General features: G+C 34.0%; 1 long non-coding RNA gene across 1 annotated transcript in view; it reads right to left on the bottom strand.

Annotated features, from left to right (window-relative positions):
• Positions 1–502: 502 nt before the first annotated feature.
• The window catches only part of LOC112906177, a 31,365-nt gene continuing 16,745 nt past the window's right edge, over positions 503–15,122 (bottom strand). Inside the window, exon 3 of the long non-coding RNA XR_003232218.1 lies at positions 503–548. This is a non-coding gene — a long non-coding RNA (uncharacterized LOC112906177). The remainder of the gene's footprint in view (positions 549–15,122) is intronic.

The following is a 15,122-nucleotide window of genomic DNA, read 5'->3' as shown; positions in this document are numbered from 1 at the left end:
AGTATAACAAGCCGATCATTGGTGCAGATTGACTAGTGTTCATTATCACATCATTATAGGCCGATAATGCTGTATCGATTGGACAAATTAATGAAAGCCGTTAACCGGCGACCCTGACCCAAAAACGATTGGTATTTATGTCATCTTTATCCCGCCACCAACGGCAATTTAGGCTGACTATTTTGCGAAAATGAAAAAAATTTAATTATCGTTTATCTACTGAATTTTTCAAATATTTCGATTTTTTATCGGAGCAAAATTACTATTTTTAAAAGACCATACATCTACCGCTATTTGATAGATATAAAAGATACAACACATGCTAAATTTAACCCTTCAGAGGTTGAATTCAGCTTTTATACAATACGCCCTTCAAAAAGGAGGTTTCACTTAGTTGATACTTTGAAGTATTTTCGTGATACTAAATCATACATTACAATTACTTTACGTATGATATGGACACTTTATATCAAAATATACACAAAATTTGGTAGACTTACCAGGAATCCGGAAAACCTCTTAGGGACTAGCACGAGAATTTCTTTTACCTGGAACAAGAAAATGATATTATATGTTTATAACTTTAACTGTTCAGTCAATAGATGTGTACATTATGTACTGGTTTGTTTAAACAATTAAAATAAGAATGTACTTAGATGTATTTACAGAAGAATATTTTCCTAAAGCTTTTTACGACTGAGATCAATCTAGATCAGAAAATAAGACAAAGAGGTCATTTCCAAAGTAGTTTGTGACGCTGAAACCGAATTTTCACAGAAGCTGTAGATATCCACACAGCCTAACTTCAAAATTAAAAAAATGCAATTTTTGTCTACCCTTTTCATGTAAGCATTACTTCGTGAAATAACTTTTTTCCATGTAAATCCTTGATTTAATTAACCCGTATAATTTTTAATTAATTTTTAAATCATCACTTTATCTATTATTATTGGTCCAGACCATACTGTATACATAAATCTTCTACATATTCAAAAATAATTTTAAGTTACAACCGAATCAAAGCATTCCTTTCAAATTAATTTTACGTTTTGGGATATTCTCTAAAATGTGCACGGAATGTTATTGAAAACTGAACGGACTGTCTAATGAGAAAGTAGACGACATTTAGGGTGGTGGTGTTTTCAATCCGTTGTAGTTTGTCGGCTAAAATTCAGCACTGGTTCTAGCGAAAATCCTTGGAGACGCAATTAAAGCCTTTCGTAGTTAACGAAGCCAGTATTCATCTCATTCATCATATGCCACCCCCAGAGGCTTGGCTGTCAACCCGGCGCGGGAGGGGTAAATTTCAGATGAAAAGGGCAAGCGAAGCGCTCCCTCTCGCTTCCTCTGCAACCCGTATAATTATATAACCTGTGTTTGCAGTGCGTGATTAGACGATAGTAGATTGAATTTCAGAATCGGGGAATTCATTTGGCTGGAGGTTTTAAAGGTTGCCTATACCTACTACCAACGTAAATATGTGTTACCTATTTGCAAGTGTGTCGAAGGGTAACATTTTTCCTTCATATTGCGTATCAATCTGTGTTATTTGATTTGCTGTATTGGGTCAGGCATGCCGCAACCCCATCAGGTGTCCTTGTTTAATCTGGTTTATGAACAACCGCGAAAACATCCCTTCTTTAACTCGATTTTTCACCACGTGCAACTTGTTGAATAGAAAAAATATTTATACTTTACTGAAGCTATTAGATTTTTCTAAGGTTATACTTGCTTTGGCGCATTGAGAGTAAAATTTAGACATGTGGCGGAAGTTCCGCGAGCAGCAAATGACAGAAATTGCGCGAGCAACGGTACATAAGTAATTGACCTTTTTTGTTTTTATTAGACCTGACAATGAGTGATGCTCTAGTCGTGGGTGGAAATTAGGTTATTTCTACCTCAATTAGAAATAAAATCATACAAGTAATCACGATTACTTACTCGATATCCACATTCTTTCCGATACTGCAAGTACTTTTGGTATCGATTCCTTCAAACTAAGCAATGAGCAAGTATCTAAAAAGTACTTCCATCGGTACTCAGTTGGTTGAAAGGAACATTTTGTCATACAGTGGAACCTCTATAACTCAAACATCAAGAGAAACGCCAGAAAAGAGTTACAGAGTTTTCGACTTATGGAGGAGTTTGACTCATGCGGATTTTGATTTGACAGAGGTAACAAACATATTTTTATTTATTATAAATCAACAATTATTTTCGAGTTATAGAGGGAAAATATGTACCAAAATGGCTTACAGGGACTCACTGATCATTTCGCCTAATAGAGGGTTGAGATTTCGAGTAATGGAGGTTTTGGGGCTTGAAGGGAAGGGAACAAAACATTTTTTCGAGTTTTGAAGGTTTCCGACTTATGGAGGTTCGACTTAAAGAGGTTCTACTGTATTTGTAAATCCATTTATTTGATTAATTTATTCCATGTATTGTAATAGTTATTATTTTCAATAAATTGGAGTACAATAGTCACATGATTAAATCGTCTTAATACAAGGAACCATCTTGATAAAATATTATTTTATGTGGTACTTACTAGGAATGCAGGTTTTTATCGTAAACTTTCAAACTTCAAAAGTAAACTCCTAACTAGTTCGTAATAGTGTTATTTATCTTTAAAGTCTACCTTCATGTCAAAAAGTATCGATGAAACCGAGTAAGTATCCATACGTTCTTTCGATACCATTACCAAGTAGGAGTATCGCTCCATATTTCTGAGCGGTATACAGCGTTCGGTGGATACACAAATGTATTTTGACAACAGTCGGAGAGGCGGTTATCGTAAATAAAAAGTGAATGGAAAACCCGTTGAATACCAATGCGAAATGATCGACACAATCGACCAGTGGCCGGGTTCCAAACAAATAATGAAATTATTAAAACAAATAATGGCGAGTTCACCTGCGTTTTGTCGCGTAAAAAGACTGTTTTATTAAATGAATTGAGCGGTAATTGAAAATGGCTCTTTTTCAGGTTGCATGACCTTTTCGTGTGATTATTAATTTAAATTGTCATTCCACAAGCAAACCACTTGTTGTAATGATGTTTGACGGTCGAAAAATTTTGTGTGACTTTTACATAAATGCATAATATGAAATGAGCTATCTATCAAAATAATAGGGAAAAAGGGGCAAATATGGTGAACGAAATTATTAAATCAAATCGGTAAAACAGTTGTAATTCTGTCTAATACTCATCGCCTTAACTGAAAATCGTAAATCATCTAATATTATTAGTATGCTTCTGATGTACCCACTCTTCAAAAAGACTTAATATAAAAAAAATATATAATAGAATTTATTATTTAACCATTCTAAAACTTTATGTAAAATAACTATAATAAAAGTGAATGGTTAATTTTAGAATTCGAAAAAGATTGTTAAAGGTATATATGTCTGGAGCACAGCTCTATACCAGTGCAAATGTTAGAAGCATTCGAAATATGGTATTACAGGCGAATAATAACGATCCCGTGGATAGAGAAGGTTAGAAATGAAGAGGTATTAGAAAGAATAGGAGAACAGAGGACTCTATGGAAGTCAATAAAAAATAGGCGAGATAGGTTGGGGTAGGACACCTTCTCAAGTTTGAAGGTCTAGTCAGAGACATATTAGAGGCAGAAACAGGAGTTAAGAGGAGTAGAGGTAGACCTAGATTAGATTACTGTTTGCAAATAATAAGGATGTGGGATGTTCTAGTTTTAGGGAAATGCGAATATTAGCTCAGGATAAGAAAGAGTGGAGATGCATGTAAAACCAGTCTTAGGACCTTATGACGATGATGACGATAATTATTTTTATTCATTGTACTTTAATTAAAAATTAAATTGTAATTCTAATAAGAAACATTTTAATTTTTCAGCAAAACATTTAGTCCTTCCTCCATGGTTCATGCTCTTTTACACTCATTTAATAAACAACAAACAAAAAAGCATTTGATCTTATATTATAAATGTCAAAGCATTTTACCGAACCACAACTGCATTCTACATAATTTGCTTTATTCATGTTTTAGACGCGTGCCCAACTCGTTTTGCAGGTAGAAAGGGGTCCCGTATAGGAATATCCCGACCTATGACCTATGCAACCTCGCATTATGGAATAATAGAACCTGTTCCTCATTTCATTTAACGTTTCAAGCGATGATGTCCCGCACGAGGATGACCCCGGTGTCTCTTAAAAATAAAAAAGCCTTCCCGTACATGTCAGGGCAAAAACTTGACCCTTAATTTTAACTTAATAATAGGTCGAAGCAATGACGCTGAGGGTGACGCTAACTGATAACAAATTTAAGAAATTAATGAAACATGTAACTGATGTTTGAATTCGTAAGGTTTCTCATTGTAAGTGAAGCAAATTAATGTTAAAAAAGTTTAATCGTTTTAAGGCATTTTCAAATATCGATCAAACATAGACATGCAAGGTTCCTTACAGAAAGTGAAGTCTATGGTGGCATTTGAGTGGGTGGGGTGTGCTAATTAGCTGGATGAAACTCTCGGGGCAGCTCTTCAACCGACTGCGTTTGACATACAAGAGAGCCATGGTCGTACGACTGATTAATGAGAGGGACAATTGCCTATCGCCCTGAAACAACAGTATTCTAGCGTCCCCGCTTCGAAAATTTTAGTGCTGCACGACCAATAGGAAACATCGTAAAGGTCAACTAAGATTTTCGAAATCATTTACACAAATATTTTACGTACCTTGGAAAGATAACCGGAAAAGGGGAAAATGCACTTCAAGCTTGAAGTTGCTTAAAGTATATACGATTAATATTTAATCTACACTAATAATGTGGTTTCATTGTAGAAGAATTAACGAAACTATTATACTACTCGACTAGAAATTTCGGTTCGTTTCTTTTAAAGCCCTTCTTAGGCCAACTGAGTTCCTCATTCGTTCGCAATGAGGCAGCCGAAGAAGTCCCTATAGTTAGAAAAATAACGCACTTCCCTGTTCGTAACTAACTAATCCGAACCAAATTAGGACCTTAATTAGCTCTATTAGAAAATTATTTAGGTTTGCCCAATAACTGATGCTTAGAAATATGATTGGGATTTAATTGGGCCTAAAAAGTCAAACATTGGTGAAAATCAAAATTATGACCTTTTTATTCACGAAATCAAAAAGTCACTTACACTTTATTGAACACAGCAATAAGATTTAAGACAAATACATGCATATACATACTGATTCTTGATATGATATCATATAACGGATAAACAATATTTGAAATACAAACGCAAAACGCAGTTATTAATGATCATACAATATTTCAACGATTTATAGCTAATTGGATTATTGTCACAAAAATTAAGGCATTCCCTAAAGTTAATTTTTGGAGGCATTATACCTATTATCATTATCATCATCATAAGGTCGTCAGTCCTAAGACTGGTTGGACTTCCAGTGTTTCCTATCCTGCGCTAATCTTCGCATTTACATAAAGCTAGAGCAATCCACATTCTTAACTATTTGCAAACAGTAATCTATTGTAGGTCTACCTCTACCCCCTCCTAACATCCGTAACTGAGAAGGTGTCCTACCAACCTATCTCGCCTATTACTTATTGACTTCTATAGAGTCCTCTGTTCTCTTACTCCCTCTAATACCTCTTCATTACTAAATACCTATTATATGTATAATTAATATATATGAATGCATACCGATCACTTCACTGGTATAAAGTCCAAATAAGCAACTGCCTAGTAGATTAAGGTGAATTATTGGAGTAGTAATAAAATTTCATTTAAGGTCCCAATAAGAACTCCTTAGATGATATACGGTAAATTTATGGAGTTCTTCATTTAGCCCTTATAATTATAATATTACTGTTCCAAGACTCGGCTGAGGCACTCCAAAAACTTACCTCAACTAGGGATAGCCTCTAATTTTTTCGATGATAATCTAATTTAGAATTGTTAATTGCTAACCCTATTTCAACTATCCTTATGAGGAACTCAATAGATAACCATTTGCTTATCCTAAATTTTGAAACATCCTATTAACATCTAATTCGCTTTAGGATATGCCTGACTATAAACAAAGAAAATTTTCAATCGGTTACCGAATTAGCTATAATGTATAAGTAAATATGTAAATGTAGAAGAGGAATTTGATCCTGAAACACCAATTATTTATTATCGCTATAGAACATTTCGCTGGCGTTTTATATTTCATTTCTTTTGGGTCAGGTCATGCCACTAACTGATGGTACGTACTGATGAAAAGGTTTAGGTATATATTTTATGCTAACAATGAGCGAACGGTCTGGTCTCATATTTTCTATTACGACATTACGGGTCGATCAAACGAATTAAGGAAAAGGGTTAGGCTGGAAGGTTCATTAGCGACATTTTATATTTTGTCAACACAAGCTAATGTGGTATCGTGTTTGTTAACTTGTCTCCGTGCTCAAGTGCTTAGGTTCCAGTTTGTTCTAGACAAATACGAAAGCATCTTGCTGTGCGATGATCGTTTTTAATGCGCTATGTAAATCCGCGGCCTTCCACGATCTATGTATATTTGCTCGCTTAAGTGAATCAATTGTTTGGAGAAAGGCTTAGGATAATGTTCGAAAAATATATACGGTAACGATGATAACAAGTCAAACAATAATCGTTATATGAAAAAACCTGACGCGGTCTAGTGCTGTATGAATAATTATAAGAAAATTAATGAACATGACAATGATGAATTAAACGTCCAAATGCTTTTGAGAAATTAACTCATTTGAAAAACTTTCGTTCGAAAGAATTTTCAAAAACTGGACATCAGCAGATAAGATATTAAAAATTAAATAAATCAAAAGAGTGACTTTTGGTTCATGGGTATGGTCAAATAGCCGTGTGCTCACTCTAATCATGATATGCTTGAGAGGGTATCCAGTTGCTATTGCCTTCCCTAGATAATAGTACAACTAGATATTCCTATATTCTATACATAAAAAGTAAAGGATAAAAAATGTATATTGTGGGTTAACCTTAAGAGATAGACATATACCATCGCGGATGTGTTTATTTACAACATCACATTAGAAACCTCTAAAATTATCAGTGTTTCCCAACTATTTTATTCATGTATTTTACATATAAACCTTCCTCTTGAATCACTCTATCTATTTAAAAAAAAAACGCATCAAAATCCGTTGCGTAGTTTTAAAGATTTAAGCATACATAGGGACAGACAGCGGGAAAGCGACTTTGTTTTGTACTATGTAGTGATATAGCAAAAACTTCAAGTCGCGTAATATGTGAATGTATAAAAACTGCTTTTATATTTAGATTACCAATATAAGAGCAAACTACTTTAGGAAAAACAATATACAGTTCCAAAAATGTCAAAATTGTAATTAGTTTTAAGATTCAGTTAATAATTCTTGAAATATTCTATTTAATAAATTAGAGGTTGACTTCACGTTTGTTAAATTAATACAAACTTTATTACAAAATTTATGACAAAAATAACAGACACAGATTGACCTAAATTTTTAAAAGTGAGTTGGATGATGTTCTTCACGGTATCTAAAAGTTACGAGTGATATTAAAAGGGTTGAACCCTCGATCGAGGTCAGTGCAACCTGTGACCCGGTAAGAATCTACGTTGTTGTAATCTCACGAGTAACCCTTTATTGTATTTCTTTTTTTTTATTTCTTAAGGGACGCCACGAACTGACCAAACCTGTCCAAGAAGGACGTAGCTAAGTCCCCTTCGATATCGCCGTACTTTCTCACATCTACCGATCTCAAATATTTAAATGTAGCTTTTAATAATATTTAGATTAGGTCTGTTTGATATTCAAATTATCTTTGGGAAGACACAACGTATTTTTTGGAAAATTAAGTTCGAATATTGTGGGAAAACATCTGTGACTTTCTTATTACTAATCCCCTCCTTTCAATCTTCTTTCTGGAGTTATCTTGCTTCAAATAAATTAGGTTATTAACGTCTTTAAGGATGTTTGAGAGGTATGTCAAAATGCTACGAAATAAATAAAATTTGGAAGAACGTTCCTCATTTAATTATAAAACTCCTGGAAAAATTACAAATCGATTCACTAAACCGATAAAATGTTATTGAAATTTTAAAAAAATGTAATTTTACACGTCATTTTATGGAGATTCGTTAACCGAACAGATTAAATTTATTTTTATTAACAGAAAAAAAGCTACCAGAAATTTCAAACTTTTATAATAAGTAACTTGAACTCTGGAGAATCACTTTAGCGTAAGGTTATTCAAATTCACTAAATGGTTATCGAGGAAAAAATGAAAAATTAGCTGAAAATCTCGTTTTTACTTGATAATATAATGATAATATTTATAATTGTCTGAAATAAATGCAATTTTAAAGTTTTAATTATTATTTAAACATATTAAAAAGTTTTACGCTCATTTATTAATAAAGATTGAAACTAAATATTTTTTTGTTTCGAAGATGAAATCAAAGCATATTCACTGCCAAAAGTCAGTTAAAATTTTTCCATATTATTCGTTATTTTTATGTACTCTTGTCTCCAATTGTACCTCCCAAACATCCTTAAGTTTTAAAAGCAACTTCTATTTTTTGCACAAACCATAACAGTATAATTAGAGGTTTGCAAAAGAAAGACCTAAATAACAATTAATATTAATAAGCTGAAGTGTTGACTATTCTGGACGTACAATGTCGTCATAAACTTTGCTATTTATTTTAAGTATTTTTTACATTTTTTGATTTTGTGTTTCCACGTACATTTTCTATGTATGCAATGCTAATTGACCACTCTAATTAGAAATTCTTTAAGTGGAATGATAGGTCATAATTCGGTAACACAGTAAGGCAATATTTACAATCATTAAATACAAAATAAACTTTTTGTTGAACGTGCTTTTATTTTTGGAAATCCCCGCATCAGCGCAACAAAGTTTATCGTTTTTCAAGACGTTCATATAAGCCAATATTTACGTATACCTACCCCTATATACAATGTATAGCTGCGCCCCGTAATCTTATAAAGAATAACCAAACTTAATTACTTCAAAAATAACTTCTTATTATGTAATACAGATTCCACATTTGTAAGATTTTATTTTCTATTATAAATTTTAGAGAATAACGCTTTAGAATTATATCAACTATCGTTCGATTAATTAAATTAATTTTAAAAAGCAAATCTAAATTGGTGGACTAAAGATTAAATTTAGATTTCTTATTGTCGGCCAAGTTTCTCCAACCTATTTTCAGCCTAATTCTGTCAAAACAATTTCTTTCAAACCCCCGCGTAATCCCGCAAAAATCAATTGGCTTGTACAGCTCGAGTTTGTAACTAACTGCCGCTTCGTAGGATCAAACATTTTACTTGTTCTGTTCTCTCCTGAGTTTCCATAGTCCGAGATCAGTCTTGCAGAGAGCACATTTGAGCTCGACCTCTCGCGCCCTTCCTTCCCTCTCGTCCTAATGTCACCCGGCGAACCCTTAGGAGTGCTTATATTCCCCCTTCATGGCTTCCAACATTTGCACAAAATGGGAACAGGAGATGAGCTCCGTTTAAACAATGGAACCTCTCGAATAGTTTATGTTAGCCCAAAGCGCTTTCAGGATTAGGAATTGGATTTTAGTATGTATACGTATATACGTATGTATGTATGTAGACATCTAGTGAGCTAGGAGGAAGAACCAACGGTCATGGCGTCGCGACGGACGTTTTCCAGAAATACGTTTAATTTTCTAAATTGCTACCAGGTCGCAAGTGGGACGTGAACGGGATTAAGTTAAACTAACCAGAACGTCATTCCTAAGCAAATTCAGAAATGACCGCCTGCTACTTCGATTCTTTTAAATAGGCATGTCCAAGGGATGGCGGGGAGTTATGGTGGCGACTATCCAAAACGTCTAGAAGTCGATAGAAATGTATGGTTACGTAAAAAAATCACCATTCTACACGGAGAGAGAAAATATGAACAAAAGCTCAATTATAAAGATGTAAAGTTTGCAAATTTGGATGTAGGAGGTAACCTCCGAAACTACTTATCCGATTTTAAAAATTCTTTCAACAATATTTAAAATGGCCCTTCACGGTGGACACCGGTTTTATTATATTCCGTTAAAATCAAGGGGCTTTTCGTTTCGTGTTGTAGAGGCCTGTAAAAAAAGCCCGCGACAACATTTATATCCATATGTTGGGGTCAATTCACAAATTGATAAAATGTGAACTATAAACTGTGAAAATAAATTTAACGATGTTCCTTATGATGGAGTCCTTGCATCCTTTTTTATTTCGAAGAGAAATGAAGAAAAAGGAAAACATCCACGTCTGGCATTTAGCTTTTGTAGAATTTCATATAAAGGTTATGCAAATATTTATAATAAAAATGGAAAATGTAATTTTGATTGAGATATTATTCAAGTCCATAGACAGGCGCCAATTAAAAAGATGATTAGAAATTTAGTTGAAGCATTCCCCATTTTTATTGTAGCTTATCTAATTTTGGTTTACCTTCTAATCATTTTCATCGACAGTTTCAGTATTTTCTTTTATTAATTGAACTCCCTAGTCTGTTTAGTATTCTCTAGCCTCTTGCAGCCTCCAGTGGGAAAAATGTGTTCAAATTAGTATTTAAATGCCAAACGTTCCTTTTTGATGTTACTTAAAAAGCTCCTGATATGTTCTATAATATTCCGTTTTGTACTGAAAGCGCTGCTATCGCAGAGCTTTCGTTCTTAGTTTACTGCATCGGAGAACAATATTATGAGCGGACTTGTAGTTGCCTCTATCCGGTCACAGATGGCCAATCGGCGTTGTGAAAGCTGTAAGCCCTCAGCTTTTGGACGCTTTTCAGCTTTCATGATTGACACGAGCTTATGCAACCCCAAAAGCGATCTTACGCGAAGTGAAATATATACCGCTTTTACTGCCAAATTATGTGAAATATTGACTAGGATTTCGATGAAAAACGTTGCACCTGATATTGTAAACAGATAGCAATGAAAAACTAAAAATTGTTATAACCGACAAGCAACGATGAATGTATTAAATTTAAATATATTTCATTTCATTTTGAAAAAGACGTATGCGATTAATAGGCAAATTAGTCAGATTTTTATCTATTATATGTTATATGGATATGATCGGGGAAAATGTGGAAAACTAGTAAATGCAAGGTAATGGAAATTGTCAGCATACAAACTAATATCTGTAGAAGAGTATCCAATATTACGTACAACTAAAAAACAAACTAAATTATTCTCAATTTTCATGCCAATACAAGAATATTAAAAAATAAGGTAACAATCGTTAAGAAATATTATCTATAAAAACTTCTATTAAAGATACTGTTACGCATTGAGAACCCGACGCCTCCACCAAAATTTCAATACAATTGAAAACATTGATAACAAAATAGAAAACAAATAAAAAGTATGCACGGAAGAACGAAATAAGCTCCAAATAAATTATAGTGGAACAATTGAGATTGTAATCGAACGTAAGCTTTCACGCCTCAAGCCCATATTCGTTCTGAAAGCTTTTGGGATTCAGCGTAGTCCAGTGGACTCCAAACATTTTTTCGGTTAGAAATTTGATGCCAAATTGCTAACCACTGAAAAGATCTTCGATCGTTACCAATTTCTATTTCCTTTTTTTATCCAGCTTTATATAATGATATACTGTATAATGGAAATAACAAAATACTATTCATTTTTAAACTTGCTTAATTCAATATTGCTTCCATTAATCTGCCTTTAAGGAGTAATATATTCTTTATGTTATCCTTGTCCAGTTCTGTTCTTTATCCTATCCATATCTATTTCTTATGTTTCAATTTGTAGTGTTAAATTCCTATACTTTTACGTTCTCAAACAGTTGTAGGAAAGGTTTTGATTACACAAAGCTTTTTTGGAAAGGTCCCTTTTTCTATTCTAGAAATAAGAGATATCATCATCATCATAAGGTCGTCAGTCCTAAGACTGGGTGGACACGTACCTCCACTATTTCCTATCCTGAGCTAAACTTCGCATTTCCCTAAAACTAGAACAGCCCACATCCTTAACTATTTACGAACAGTAATCCAATCTAGGTCTACCTCTACCCCTCCTAACTCCTGTTTCTGCCTCTAATATGTCTCTGACTAGTCCTTCATGCTAGAGAAGGTGTCCTACCAACCTATCTCGCCTATTCTTTTATTAACTTCCATGGAGTCGTCTGTTCTCCTATTCTTTCTAATACCTCTTCATTTCTAACCTTTTCTACCCACGTCATCCTCATCATCCGCCTATAACACCACATTTCGAACGCCGTGCTCCAAACATACACCTTTAACAACCTTATGAGATGTACATTCTCCAAATTAACTAATTAAAACTTCTATTGTACTAGTTGGTTTTCTTTTTTGACATTATTTTCTAACTAAATAAGGTCGTTAAATACACTATATTTGAAAGTAAAGAAATCACTTTCAATGAAAACCTTTTTCAAATTGTAACAATAGAATTTTTGTCGTTGATTGTACTTTACTAATTATACCATCTTTTCTGTCCTTTGCTATATAGTGTGAGCTCTCTTCTTTGTCTGCGCAATTCGTCGGCCAAGTGAATTTGGACGACGTGTATGTATGAAGTAGATAGTTCGAGAAAGCGAGTATAAAGTTAGAAAAGTTGCAACAAGCCGAATTGCATGTGTAGGTAAGTGGGCATGTGGTACTAGGCACCATAACTTCATAAACATTTCGCTTATCGTGAAGTTAAGATCGTGGGACCGTACACAAGGTTTTGTTCCGGGTAGGTACATTAGGAAGTTTATTGCGGCCGCGGCGCAATTTAGACACCGGACCGATCCCTATTTAGACGAACTGGATTAGAAATAAGGTGAACGGTGGCAAGCGATCTAAGATTTCGCCCCTCGCCTTATTACCCATCTACACTATTACTACAATACTACTTCCCTCCAACTTTAATTAACAGATAACGAACGTTTCCATTAGGCAACGTCGATACCATCGATATAATCACCGTTGGATTTGTTCAATTTTCAAAGTTCGTACAACACGTAACCTACAACCAGGGGTCATACATAAATAACGTCACGTAAATTTTGTGTTTCTTTGGCTTGGCCTTCCTTTTATTCCATAAAATTTTTTCAAATATCATTTAATTACACATATTCAGTACATAATATGAAGATTAGAAAAACTTTGGCGGTTGTTGTAAAACAAACAGAATAGCTCAAAACCCCAACGCCAAAACACGAAGTAAACAGTTTACTTCAGTCCCTGAAGAAGGTACTTCGTTACCGAAAAGTGCTTCGGACAGCTACAGTGTCGTGTTTTGGCGTTGGGGTTTTGAGCTATTCTGTTTGTTCTATATTAAGTACACCACAAATACAGACGAATTGTCTTTTAAAGAAAGGGACACAAGGATAAAATAGAGTTCCATGCTTACAATAAAAATTAATCAAAAATCGATAGACAAAAAAATATGTCGACCAATTGCGATATCTAGGAATTCTAATTCCTCAGGATGTACAAAGAGAAGGGTTGAATCGTTTTAAAAAAAAATCACCTTTATGCTCGCAAATGCGTTAATTCGGAAACTTGAAAAATATTATTAAAAATAATTTAACATGTACTAATAGACGATTGCTAATTAAAGTTATTTTTCTAGTATCAATAAGTCGGTTGAAATCCTGCACTTTAAGAACGAACGTATTGTTTAAATGACTGTTTAAAGGTAAATTGAAGAAAGATCAACAAAGTTAAGTAAAGTAAACGAAAAAACGTCTGAATGAATTACTTAGGCTATTTACCACGAACATGACAAAATCGATGTAATTTTTCATTTTTTGTATTCAAATTAATTTTTAATTAAGCAGCGTACGTAACTAAAATTTGTTCGCCTTTCCCATCACAGGTACCCGAGAAAAAATGTCTTCGTCTCTCATCGACTCTCTCTGGTGTCGCTGAGAGACTGTCAAAAAAACTGTTTAGCGTCTCTGAACGAGAGACTCGAATCTCTGAACGAGATTTTCTGAGTTAAACATATTTCAGAGATCCCAGTCTTTCTACGAGAGACTCGAGTCTCTCAATTTTTCAGTTTTATTTATTCAGTCTCTCTGTGAGAGACTCGATTCCCTGAATTAACAATTTTTATCGTTCTCGTCTCATACAGACTGTGAGAGATCCATAAAAACACCTAGGTAATAACTGAGAGACTGAAAGACTGTGAGAGACGCTCTCAGAGACGCTGAAAAAGACTCTGAGAGACTGAAAATTTTTCTGTAGGGTAGTTTTGTAAATCATAGAAAGAACAGATTTTAAAAATGACTTAAACAGGGGCTCGAGTTAAAAGCTCATAACTTAATGTCAGTAATACCTAGCGACAGTTTTTGTTGTCAATGGGTCAGCGTCTCTGTTAGGTATTATTCTATTCATAATTTATGTACTTAATATTAGACATTGTTTTCTGAGGAATAATTCTCTTAGAAGCAAAACGTTTCTCATTAATGGTAACAAACACTAGACCATTTTATCAGAGATGTGTGTGTTTTTACATAAATATATTGTGCAGTTTCACAAATTTCCGCGCAAATAAACTAATGTGCCCTTTGAAATCGCTTTATCTCTATTTCGTGTTTGCAAAGTGCGCTCTAATCTTTAGACACCAGCAGGTGTTTTATTAGAAAAGCTTATTGATGCTTTTACATCGAGAACAGATAAGAATCCATGGAGGCACCGTGCATGGGTATTAAGGTGTATCTAAAGTAAATATTTTTCCACCATATGGCAACTCGCACCGTTATCTTACGATGTATCTAATACTCGTTGTTGCCAACTAAATTTCTCCAAAACTGATAAGAAATATTCGCAAGCTAAATACGGTATGACAACTTATTAATGCAGAGGTTTTGCTATTACAGAAATTTGAATTTATCAAATTAAAATTTTGATTTTGGATTGAGTATTGAACAAAAAATTCAATACATCCCTGTACTTTTAGTCATGAACTTTTTCGGTGTTTTTCGATTTTGTGCATATATACCCTAGACAAAAATTTTCAGTCTCTTCCCAGTCTCTCAGAGTCTTTCAGCGTCGCTGAGAGCGTCTCTCACAGTCTCTCAGTTATTGCCTAGGTGTTTTT

The sequence above is a fragment of the Agrilus planipennis genome, unplaced genomic scaffold (assembly GCF_000699045.2).
Source record: "Agrilus planipennis isolate EAB-ADULT unplaced genomic scaffold, Apla_2.0 scaffold91, whole genome shotgun sequence".
In the NCBI taxonomy this organism is placed as follows: domain Eukaryota; kingdom Metazoa; phylum Arthropoda; class Insecta; order Coleoptera; family Buprestidae; genus Agrilus; species Agrilus planipennis.
Note: the sequence above shows the minus strand (reverse complement) of the source record. Positions and strands in the feature narration are given on the sequence as shown.